The sequence below is a fragment of the Peromyscus eremicus genome, chromosome 8a (genome assembly GCF_949786415.1).
Source record: "Peromyscus eremicus chromosome 8a, PerEre_H2_v1, whole genome shotgun sequence".
Lineage (NCBI taxonomy): Eukaryota > Metazoa > Chordata > Mammalia > Rodentia > Cricetidae > Peromyscus > Peromyscus eremicus.
The window spans coordinates 52,890,055-52,902,816 of NC_081423.1; positions in this window are offsets into that span (position 1 = coordinate 52,890,055).

The window sequence follows — 12,762 nt, forward strand, 5'->3', positions numbered from 1 at the left end:
TGCTCAGAGTCAACCCTGAGACACAGAGCCCACTAGCTCCGATTAGACTAAGAGCTCCAATTGGACCAAGAGTGTCAATTGGACCAAGAAAGGCCCCTCAGACACAGACACCACTTGCACCGAGTAGAGGAAGAGATGGCGCAGGTGCAAAAATACAGTCAGCAACATAAAGAGCAATATGGCGACACCTGAACCTAGTAGTTCTACATCAGCAAGACCTGAACATCCCAATGCAGAAGAAATAGAAGAAAGAGACCTTAAAAATGACTTTAAGAAGATGCTAGAGGCCCTTGAAGAGGAAATGGAAAATTCCCCTAAAGAATTTGAAGAAAAGACAAACAAAATATTGGAAGAATTCAATAAAGAATTCAAGAAACAGACAAACAAAAAATTGAAAGAATTCAAGAAAAAGACAAACAAAAAATGGGAAGAACTCAAATCCCTTAGAGAAAGGCAAGAAAAAGCAATTAAACAGGTGAAGGAAACAGTTCAAGATTTGAGGATTGAAACAGAGACAATAAAGAAGATACAAATTGAGAAAATGCTGGAAATGGAAAATCTGAGAAAATGAACAGGAACTACAGATGCGAGCATAACCAACAGAATATAAGAGATGGAAGAGAGACTCTCCAGTGTTGGAGATACAACAGAGGAAATGGATTTGTCAGTCAAAGTCAAGTGTTTCCACTTTGGCTACTTATTACAGTCTAACTTCAGTGAAGATGATGCTCATTGGTTTTTGTCCCTCCCAGGGCTGCAGACTTTGTCTCGTTCAAATCCAGACAGTGGTGGGCTTATTACATTTAATAGAAAGTATTTCATTGAGCAAATGAGTGGATGAACGAATGAATGAATCCTTGCAACAACCAGATTGTGTTCTCTGTAAGCATTTTGGGTAGGTATGGATTTGCTTATGAGATACTATGATGAATGTTTGAATCTGTTTACTCCATGAGACATATAAAGACATTATTTAGTGCCATTTCTAGGCTGGTAAAATGGTCTTGCTTATGTCAGTTACCCACTTTGTTCCTCATCAGAGTAGGTAGGAAGTGGCTTTGATCTTTTTCAAGCTCACATTTGTGCTCAAAGCACTAAAATCTGCCACCACTGAGATTAATAAAAGGAATATGCCCTACAACAACAACAAAAAAAAAAAAAGAAAGAAAGAAAGAAAGAAAGAAAGAAATTGATGGTCCACTAAAAATTCTAAAAAATAAAACTACTTTTTACCATAGGTTTTTTTGGTTTTGTTTTTTTAAATTAGGCTGGAGAAATGGGTCAGCAGTTTAGAGCACTTGTTGTTTTTGCCAAAGACACTGGTTCAATCCCCAGCACCTACACTGTGGCTCACAAACCTCCACAGCTCCAGTCCCAGGGCACCTGACAACCTCTCCTAACCTCCATGGTGTACATACCTACACACAGGCAAAACACTCACACATGAAAGAAATGAATCTGAAACCTTTGAAAAATTATCATTATTATTTTGAGACAGGATCTCAAGTAGCTGGCCTTGTGCTTGCTATGTATAAGAGTCTAATCTTGGGGCTAGAGAGATGGCTCAGTGGTTAAGAGTACTGTCTGCTCTTCCAGAGGACCCAAGTTCAATTCCCAGCACCCATGTTGCCCACAGCTGTCTGTAACTCTAGTTCTAGGGGACCCAGCGCCCTCATATGGACATACATGCAAGCAAAACACCAATGCAACATAAAAATAAAAATAAATACATCATTAAAAAAAAATAAAGAGGCTAATTTTGAACTCCTAATGCTTCTGCCTCTACTCCCAAGTGCTGGATTGCACCATGCCCGCCTTGACATTATTTAAGGCGAGTAGAATTTTTTCCGTTCGCTGATATAAATCCTTGTCCTTCCAGATGGTTGTACTCTGTCACCAGTGCTTAGGCCTCAGGATGCTGAAATGTGAGTAGACGGTGTCACGGTGGTGTCACGTTGCAGCTGGGGCTGGAGACAGCCGGATCAGCTCCATTAGCTTCTCCGCCGGGAACTGTAGACAAGGAGGTCCCAGGCAGGGCTGCCCCAGCTGAGGCCTGAGGAAAGTCAGATCCTAGCACACTCAGATTGTCTCTTTCCCTAGTATTGCCTGCCTAAACCCACAGGCCCGCAAAGCAAGCGAGAGGCATGAAGCGTAAGCAGAGGTGTCTAGACCGGCCAAGCAGATGAACATGCATATATTTTAATAACAAGTTAGGACTTTGGGAAAGGTTAGAATGTGTGTGTGGGTTGTTTGTTTTGTTTTGTCTTTGTTGTTGTTTTGTTTTGTTTGTGTGTGTGAATTGAAATGAACTCAACGGATAAACTCAACAGGTGAAACCCCAGCTAAAGAAAACAGTGACTTAAATGCACGGTGGTGGTCCACTCACTGGCCTTTGATCCCAGCACTCGGGAGGCAGAGGCAGGGGTGGGAGTAGGGAGGTAGGGAGAGTTGTGGGGTGAGGGGATGGTGAATGTATCCATTACCACATCCACAAAAGCGGGGTGTGCTTGCACTCTGCCTATAATGCTAGCTAGCAGCCAGTTCAGGGCCAGCCTTGAGACTCTGTCTCAAACAACAAAGCTGTTATGCCCAGATCGCAGGGACCCCCAAAAGACCACCACGGAGACCGAACCCCACATGTAAAAGCAAAGAGCCTTTATTTCAAGCTCAGAGCTTGGTCCCTCTGTCTGTCTGACATAGCGGTGAGAGCAGAGATCCCTGAGCTCAGGTGGGGCAGAGTTTTTATCATGGCAGAGGTTGGGGTCAGGGGATTTCCAGGGTCCAGGACCCTGATTGGCTGACAATTGTCTAGGGGTATCTGTAAAACAAAAATAGGTGTGTGCTAGACTCAAGGACATCTGTCCACCTTATCTAATGGTTAGAATGTTGGGGATGTCAGGTACTTCCTCACCCCTGGGTAGATCCCTGGGTGGTATCAGCTTAAGGCTTTTCCTGGATCTGGGTGTTGCCTGCCAGTAAGCCTGTCACAGAAGCTGTGTCTAGGCCCCTAGGCCTGTCATGGATGCTGTGTGGTCAAGCTATTTTGGGGCCCCCTCACATAAACAAGAGTGAGGGAGAAAGGAGGGTAGGGAGAGCTGACTTTCTAAAAATGATCCGTAAATCTAAAATCAGTATTTCAGGGGCTGGAGAGGCAGCTGTGGTAAAAAGAATCCAGATTTGATTCCCAGCACCCACATAGCAGTTCACAACCATCTGTAACTCCAGTTCCAGGGGACCTATCCAACAACCTCTTCTGTCCTCTTCAGGTACCGGGGTCGCATGTGGTGCACATACATACATGAAGACATGTATGTATTGGGGAGGGGAAGTTTGTTGGTTGTTTTTTTGAGACAGGGTTTCTCTATGTAGCTCTGGCTGTCCTGGAACTCACTCTGTAGACCAGACTAGCTTCGAACTCAGATCTGCCTGCCTCTGCCTCCCGAGTGCAGGGATTAGGCGTGGGCCACCATGCCTGGCTCTAAGTATCTTTCTATTTGGTGATATTGAGGGGCTAAGAGTTAGACAGAGTCCCTGATAGGCAGACAGATAAGGTGAGGGGCCGAGGTAACTAGGAGTTAAAGGTGGCTGGAGGCTTCCCCACCCTCCTGACTTAGACAAAAGCCTGGTAACTTCAAACAAAGGCCTGTGGGCTTTCTCTCCTGCCAATGCTGGCCCCTGTGGATGGACTGGCCTAACTAGTTCAGGCCAGATCAGATCATGTTTACACAACAGTTGTGGGCCAATCAGCCATCATCCTGTCTTCCTTCAAACTGACCAACCCTAAATTAGGGAGGGGTGCTGGAATCCTACAGGTTAGTCATCGACTCCGGGTTACCAATAATGCGTCCGTATCCACTCCAGGAAACACTGCCCTCGGAGTCCAGGTTTGAATTCTCTATTTCATTCTCCTCGAGTCTTCGGTCCTCTGTCTGTCTGTCTGTGCCTGCCCGAGGTTGTCTCGTGAATCCGTCTGTCCCTGTGTGTGACTGTGTTTGTGACCACGTGTCTGTCGCTCTGTCAGAGGACAGAAAGCATCACACCCAGAAGAAATGGGACACTCGGCAGAAATCTTTAACAGAGTTTTACAAGAGATTCACTCAGTGACCCACACCACATCATTATTTATTGACCAATATCCATAAATGGTTGTTTTCAATTCCTGTATTTGCCTCATTCACAAAATAATACATTTGTGCCTCTGGTTCAGGGACACCGAGGGACAGATAGCTTAAAATTACAGCTACACATTAGCTTAGGCTGTAAATGTCCGGGCACACAAGGTTGATTGTTACATTGTTCCTTGAAAGAAAGGCAGGTTAAACAAACAGGCAGAGTACACAGTATATCCGGGTAGCCGTCTTAAGTGAATTCAAGGTGTGTCACTAACTCTGGCTGGGAGATCCAGCAAACGTTCTTAAGATGGAAGAGATATTTTCAAATATTGCATCTCCACAGAGGAAAACTGCCCCGGCCAGCGGGGTCTTCAACGGGGACCTGAAGGGAGGGTCGGCGAATGAGAGGGACAAGAGACACAAAGAATGAGAGCAAGACAGGACGTCTGATCAAGCTCCAAAATTTTATTTTTCTCTCAAGGCGTATATAGGCAGGGGCAAAGGGGGTCTCGAGCAGGAAGGGACTTAATTATGGGGGTTGCAAGCAGGAAGGGACTAGTAATGGGGGTCGCAAGCAGGAAGGGACTTAATTATGGGCTGTTCGGCCAGCAGGAAATGTTGCTCTGAAGGTTATCTATCTACCCTTGTCAAGCTGCCTAATTGTTTGACTGCAGCTCGTTCACCTGATTTCTGAGAAGAGGTTCTGGTATCTGTGAGAAGAGGTTCTGGTGCTACGGAGACTTAAGCAAGGCCTAGATCTAAGAAAAGAGGAGAGAAGCCCAAATATGGCAGCACGTGTGTCAAGGGTCGCTTAGGCTTATGGCTCCCGTCAGGAAACCCTTCAGAGACTTTAAAGCCCCAGCCCTCAAGGGGACGCTGCTCTGGTTTTCTCTGCTTTATAGAGGGTCTTTCTGTGTGTCTGCGCTGTGCCTGTCTCCTCGACCCTAATAAAAGCATTTCTTCAACTGCTGATTCTGTCTGCTCCCGTCTGTTTGAGATTTCACCCCTGTTACTGAGCAAAAATGAACCCAAATCAAGACCCCTAGACAGGGAAGGGAAAAAAACTTTACATATAATGTATACATATTATATATGCTATATTATCTAAGTTTATATATTATATGAGATATAATTTAGATAATGTATATAAATGTTTATAAATCTATATTTAAATATTTTTGTGCTATGTGCGTCTGTGGTGTTAGGATTTGATCCTAGGGCCTTGCATATACCAGACAAACACTATACCACTGGGCTACAAACCTAGATCTTTCTAAAAATCTTTCTGGTTTTGCTTTTGGTTTTTTGAGATAGGGTTTCACTTGTAGCTCTGGCTGTCCTGGAACTTGCTCTGTAGACCAGGCTGGCCTTGAACTCACAGAGATCTGGGATTAAAGGCGTGTGCCACCACCGCCTGGCTCTAAAATTTTTCTATTTTAAAAACTATTTTGTAGTTATTTGAGAACATCATACAATGTATTTTGATCCTATGGACCCTCCATCTCCTCCCTTATCATCCTCTTCATCTTCACCTACTCATACAACTTCGGGTTTTCTCTCCTCCTGCTCCCCCACAGTCCAGTTTGTGAAACTCACCTGTTCTCAGCATTAGAGCCTTCCCTGGAGTGGTCCACCTTGGATGGACTGTGAATCCACCATTAAAGAAAACTGACTGTCTCTCCCAGCAGCTATCAAATGCCCTCCTCTCTCCCAGGGTTTTTTTTTTTTTTTTTTTTTTTTTCTCTTTTTTTTTTTCCGGAGCTGAGGACTGAACCCAGGGCCTTGCGCTTGCTAGGCAAGCGCTCTACCACTGTATAAGTACTCTCCCCGCCCCCAGACAGGGTTTCTCTGTGTAGTTTTGCGCCTTTCCTGGAACTCCCTCTGTAGTCCAGGCTGGCCTCGAACTCACAGAGATCCGCCTGCCTCTGCCTCCCGAGTGCTGGGATTAAAGGCGTGCGCCACCACCGCCCGGCCCTGTCTCTCAGTTTTAACCTTTCCTGTTCCATCGTTCCCCTTTAAGCCTGTATACCACCGTGTTCTGCCTCCTCTCCCTTAGAAGTCCCCTCCATCCCCCTGCTGCATTGGATATTTCAGGTGACACACACAGCTGAAGATTCAAAGCTATATCCACAAAGGAGAGAAAATACGTGACGTTTGTCTTTCTGTGACTGGATTACCTCACTCAAAATAACTGTTTCTAGGCCTGTCTGTACTGGCTAATTTTATGTCAACTTGATACAAGAGTCATAGGAGAGGAAAGAAACTCAGACTCAACTGAAAAAACGCCTCCATAAGATCATAAAAGCAGGCAAGCCCGTGGGGCATTTTCTTTTTCTTTTCTTTTCTTTTTTTTTTTTTTTTTTGGAGCTGAGGATCGAACCCAGGGCCTTGCGCTTGCTAGGCAAGTGCTCTACCACTGAGCTAAATCCCCAACCCAGGCATTTTCTTAATTAGTGATTGATAGGGGAGGCCCAGCCCATTATGTGTGGTGCCATCCCTGGGCTGGTGGTCCTGGGGTCTATAAGAAAGCAGGCTGAGCAAGCCAGGGGAAGCAAGCCAGTCAGCAGCTCCCCTCCATGGCCTCTGCATCAGCTCCTGCCTCCAGGTTCCTGCTCTGTGTGAGTTCCTGCCCTCTCTGCTTTTGATGATGAACTGTTATACGGAGCTTTGAGTGAAATAAACCCTTTCCCCCCCAAGTTGTTTTAGGTCATGGTATTTTATCACAGCCATAGTAACCTTAACTAAGACACCCTCCATTTGAGACAGGGTCTCTCTGAGTTGCCCAGGCTAGCTCTGAACTCACTCTGTAGTTGAGGCAGGCAGGCCTTGAACTTACAGACGTATGACTTTAAATACCCCCCACCCCCCTACCCTCCCACTCCCCCCACCCTCCCAATCCTCCCACCGCTTCTAACACAGTGCTAATGTGCTGTCCGCTGTTCTAAGTGCTAGCGGGCTGTTATGAACAGGTGTTAACTACGCTTCATATCCACATGAGTTATACTGCCACTGGCCGTGACTTCAGGGCTAATGTGTTAACAACACATATTAAACAAAGTAAAACAAGGTCATCTACTGCTCAGCTGACGAAAAGTTTGAAACCACAGGATGACAGGAACTTGTGGGTTTTTTTTAAGAGCTGGGAAAAAGTACTTGCTACCAGAGTGTTTATGGCAATTGTACCAAACCAGACTATTGGAAAACCAAAAAGGCCAACTATGTGTACCAACGAAAAATTCTAGAACTGAAAAAATAATGTCTTCCATGGATAGTTCATTGGATAAGTTTAAATAGTGTAGATGACAGAGAAAAATCAGGGGGAAATACGGATTATTTAAAGAGGTGAGAAGGGGTTTGTTAAGACGGTATCTCTCTTATCATGCAGCCCTGGCTAACTCCAATTTGCTATGTAGCCAAGACTAGCTTTGAACGCCTCATCTTCTAGCCTGACTTCCCAAGTGTTAGGATTACAGACACACACTGCCATACCAGATATGAGAAGTTGGACATGGTGCACATGACTGTAATTATTGATCTTGGAAGGCTGAAGTAAGACCATGAGTTCGAGGCCAGCCTAGGTTACACAGCAGGACCCTGTTAACTGCTTCCCAGGACCAAATAAACAAGCAAACCACATTCCACGCCCCCCAACACAAACAAACAACAGAAAGAAAAAGAAAAATACCCCTAGAAAGTCATGTTATAGTTAGTGGGCTCTCAGAAGAACAAGACAGAAGTCACGTGTGGTAATGTACACCCGTAATCCCAGGACTTTGGAGGCAGAGGCAGGAGGATCAAAATAATTTTCAGGCCAGCCAGGGCTGCCTAGTGAGATCCCATCTCAAAAAATCAAAACAAAGCCGGGCGGTGGTGGCGCATGCCTTTAATCCCAGCACTCGGGAGGCAGAGCCAGGCGGATCTCTGTGAGTTCGAGGCCAGCCTGGGCTACCAAGTGAGTTCCAGGAAAAGGCACAAAGCTACACAGAGAAACCCTGTCTTGAAAAACCAAAAAAAAAAAAAAAAGAAAAAGAAAACTGTGGAAAAGAAAACACTGCCAGCAGCACTGGTGGGCGGGGCTGTGGAAAATCGAGTTTCTCATGCTGAAGGCAACGGTATGAAGAGAATGTTGAGGCCCTCAGGAAGGAGGGAACGCAGCAAGATACATATTTAGGGAAACACAAAACACTACTGTTTTCCTCTTTCAGTTTTTATTGCATTTTAAAGTTGGGTTGGGGTTGTTTTTTTTGTTGTTGTTGTTTTTTGTTGGCTTTGTTTTTTTTTTTTTTTTTGTTTTTTGTTTTTTGTTTTTGTTTTTTTTTTTTTTGAGACAGGGTTTCTCTGTGTAGCCTTGGCTGTCCTGGAACTTGCTCTGTAGACCAGGCTGGCCTCAAACTCAGAGATTCACCTGCCTCTGGCTCCTGAGCTGGGATTAAAGGCCTGCATACCATGCTTAGCTTGGCACGGCTCTTCTTGAGATTTTGTTCAGATTCTGAGTTTCTTCTAAAATTGTAGTGACTCAGCCACACGACTGAGAACATTGCTTCTGAGGCCCATTCTTCGATGAGAAAGTTCAGTTCCAACTGGGCAAAGTTACCTGAGCCCTAGAATTTTAGCCTTAGTACATTACCTAGAAAAATAAATGCCCAAGTCTTTTGTTTTTGTGTTCGCTTGTTAGTTTGTTTTTCCAACAGGGTTTCTCTGTGTGTAGCCCTGACTGTCCTGGAACTAGCTTTTTTTTTTTTTCTTTGTTTTGTTTTGTTTTAAAGATTTGTTTTATATGTATGAGTATATTTATCTGCACGTAGGTTTGTGCACTGAGTGTGTTGACTGGTGCCTTCAGAAGCCATAAGAGGTGCCATATCCCCTGAACTGGAGTCAAGGACAACCAGAAGGAGGTGCTAGAACCAAACCTGGGTCCTCTGCAAGAATAGCAAATACTCTTAACTGCTGAGCCATTTCTCCAGCTCTTTTACTGCAATAAAATATTTATTATTTTAATTGTGTGTATGTGTGTACCTCAGTGTGGGTGTGTGCAGGTGAATGCAGGCACTTTCAGAGGCCTCAGAGGTCCTGGAGCTGGAGTTAAGAGCTCCTGTGAGCCTTCTGACATATGCCGAGATTGAGCTGAGGTCCTCGGCAGGAGCAGCACGTGCGCTCTTACGCACTGAATCAGCTTTCCAGCCCGTTATTACTTCAAAATAAATGTGTGTGTGTGTGTGTGTGTGTGTGTGTGTGTGTGTGTGTTTTGCTTGCGTGTATATCTGTGTACCGCATGTATATCTATGTGCCACATGCATGTCTGGTGCCCTTTGAGGTCTGAGGAGGGTGTTGGAGCCCCTGGAACTGGAGTTAACAGATGGTTGTGAGCCACCATGAGGAGACTGAAAATTGAATCCAGGTGCTTTGCAAGAACAAGTGCTCTTAACCACTGAGCCAATTCTCTAGCCTGAACTTTGTATTTATTTATTTTTTAGAATTTATTTATTCTTACTTTATGTGCATTGGTGTTTTGCCTGCATGTATGTCTGTGAGGGTGTCAGATCCCCGGAACTGGAGTTACAGACAGTTGTGAGCTGCTATGTGGGTGCTGGGAGTCAACCCAGGTCCTCTGGGAGAGCAGCCAGTGCTCTTAACTGCCGAGTCATCTCTCCAGCCTGGAAGTTTTATTTGAAAACAAACATTATAAGGCTGGAGAGATGACTGCTCAGCGCTCTTCTAGAGAACTTGTTTGTTTCCTAGCACATGGTGGCTCATAACCATTCATAATTCCAGTTCCAGGGATCCAACGCCCTCTTCTGACCTCTGCAGACACCACGCATGCGTACACATAGGCATATGGAGGTAAAACATTCCTACACATGAACAAATCCGAAAAAAAAAAAAATAGGAAAAATATTTTAAAAAGACCGAAGACAAAGATGAGTTCTAGTCAGTTTACTTAAATTCCTCATCCTGAAGTAGCACAGGGAATCAAAGCTGTAACGGGAGAGTTGGAGAGATGGCTCAGCTGGTAGTGTCCACCCCTCAAACGCGACGACTTGAGTTCCATCGGCAGCCTTCCCGTAAAAGCCGGGCAACACAAGCACACCGAGACGTGTACACACGGAAAAGAAAAACAAGCAACCCCTTTCATGGATTTACTTCTGAGTGTCTCGGCTTCGTGTATGTATGTGTACCAAGTGTGTGCCCGGTACCTGCGGAGATCGGAAGAGGGCATTAAATTCATAACAGCTATCAATCAGCATGTGGGTGCTTGGTAACTGAACCCAGGTCCCCTGTAAGAGCAGCCGCAGTTCTTACCCCAAACTCTCTCTCCAGCCCAGTAACTTCTGTTTTGTTTTGTAGCTCTGGCTGTCCTGGAACTCACTCTGTACACCAGGCTGGCCTCGAATTCAGAGATCCCTTTAGTGCTAGGACTAAAGGCATGCACCACCACTGCCCGGCTGTTTTTTAAAGACCTTTAAATTGTGTGTGTCTGTCTCTGTGTCTGTGTACTAATGAGTGCGGGAGTCGTTGGAGGCCAGGTGGAGTTGGATTCCCTGGAGCTAGAGTTATGGGTAGCTGTGAGTCACTGCCTGACGTGGGCTGAAAACTGAACTTGGGTCCTCTGCAAATGCAGTGAGCACTTTTAAAAGGATTCATGTCTCTAGATCTTACTACATAGCCCTGGCTGCCCTGTGACTCACTATTGTAGACCAGGCTGTCTTCAACTCTGCTTTGGAGTGCTGGGATTAATTCATGTGCCACCCTACTTGGCAGAAATCTTTTTTCTAAAAAACTAAGTTATGAGGTTAGGTGTGGTGGCACATGTCTATAATCCCAGCACTCCAGACTAAAGGCAGGCAGATCTCTGTGTGTAAAATAAAAATATCAAAATGGGAGTCGGGAGAGCTGGAGAGACGGCTCAATGGTTAAGAACCACTCCATTCAGAGGAACTGGGTTTGGTTCCCAACACCTACATGTTGGCTCATACCCATCTTTAACTACAGTCCAGAGGATCCAACACCCTCTTCTGATCCTTGGGCACCACGTACACACTCGGTGCACACACGCATATGCAAAAACACTCACACACATAAAAACAAACCTTAACAAAAAATGTTTTTAAGGGTAGGTATTATGGTGCACGCCTTTCATCCCAGCACTCCTGAGGCAGAGGCAGGAGAATCTCTGTGAGTTGGAGCCTGGTCTGCAGAGACGCAATAGCCAGTCAGGATTATACAGACACTGTCTCAAAACAAAGTTATTATTATTATTGTTGTTGTTGTTATTGAGATTGGGTTTCTCTGTAGTTTTGGTTCCTGTCCTGGAACTCTGTAGGCCGGCCTCGAACTCGCAGAGATCCTCCTGCCTCTGCCTCCCAAATGCTGGGACTAAAGGCGTAAGCCACCACCCCCTGGCTAAAACAAAATAATTTTTTAAACAAATCTAAACAATGGGGCTGGAGAGATGGCTGGGGTTGACAGCACTGGTTGCTCTTCTGAGGACCTCAGTTCAGTTCCCAGCACCCACATGGCAGCTACAGTAGTCTGTAACTAGTTCCAGAGGATCCAACACCCTCTCTGGCTTCAAAAGGCAATGCAGATGTGGCACACCAAATATGCAGGCAAAACACACATACACACAAATCTTCCTTCTTGTTTTACATGGTTTTGTTGTTTTTAACAAGTTATTCTATTCACCAATGAAGACTCGGGAGTCAGATGTTGGGGTGAAAACCTGCTAGATCAAAGAAGCCAAGAAGCAACCAGCTGACCTTGCTTTTGGGCCAGAGACCTAGCAAGGGAGCGTCTCTCCATCAGTCCCAAACCCCCCCAAAACAAACCACTCTAAGTCCCTCCCTACTTCTGTGTATCTATCTGCACTCCTGGCTCCTGTCCTCTCCTTGCCTAATTCCTGTCAACTAGTCACTGGCTCCACCCCCAATTCAAGGTTAATTTTATTAACAGTCTCACAGTGCAACAGGGTTTCTCTGTATAGCCTTGGCTGTCCTGGAACTCTCTGTAAACCAGGCTGACCTCAAACTCACAGAAATCCACCTGCCTCTGCCTCCTGGAGTGCTATAATTAAAGGTGTTCGCCACAGCTGCCACCACCACCAGGACATAAAAATAACTAATAAAAAAAACCCAAACCAAGCAGGGTGGTGGTGGCGGCGGCGGCGGCGGCGGCGGCGGCGGCGGCGGCGGCGGCGGCGGCGGCGGCGGCGCACACCTTTAATCCCAGCACTCGGGAGGCAGAGCCAGGCGGATCTCTGTGAATTTGAGGCCAGCCTGGTCTACAGAGCGAGATCCAGGACAGGCACCAAAACTACACAGAGAAACCCTGTCTCGAAAAACCAACCAACCAACCAACAACCAACAACCAAACCAAACCCTCACAATTTATTGGGCAGTGGTAGTGCACCTCTTCTATTCCAGCACTCAGGAGGAACCCTGAGTTGGAGGCCAGCCTGGTCTACAGATAGAGTTCCCAGACAGCCAGGGCTACACAGAGACCCTGTCTTGAAAGAGAACAAACAAAGCAAGCCTCCTCATGGTGGGATTTAGGAGAGTACCTCCGTTCCTTCTGCATCAACCTTTCCTGTGCTTTTCCAATCGGGCGAAAGGGCCTTGGAAATTCTCCTCTTCCCGAGCCCCAAATAAGCAGC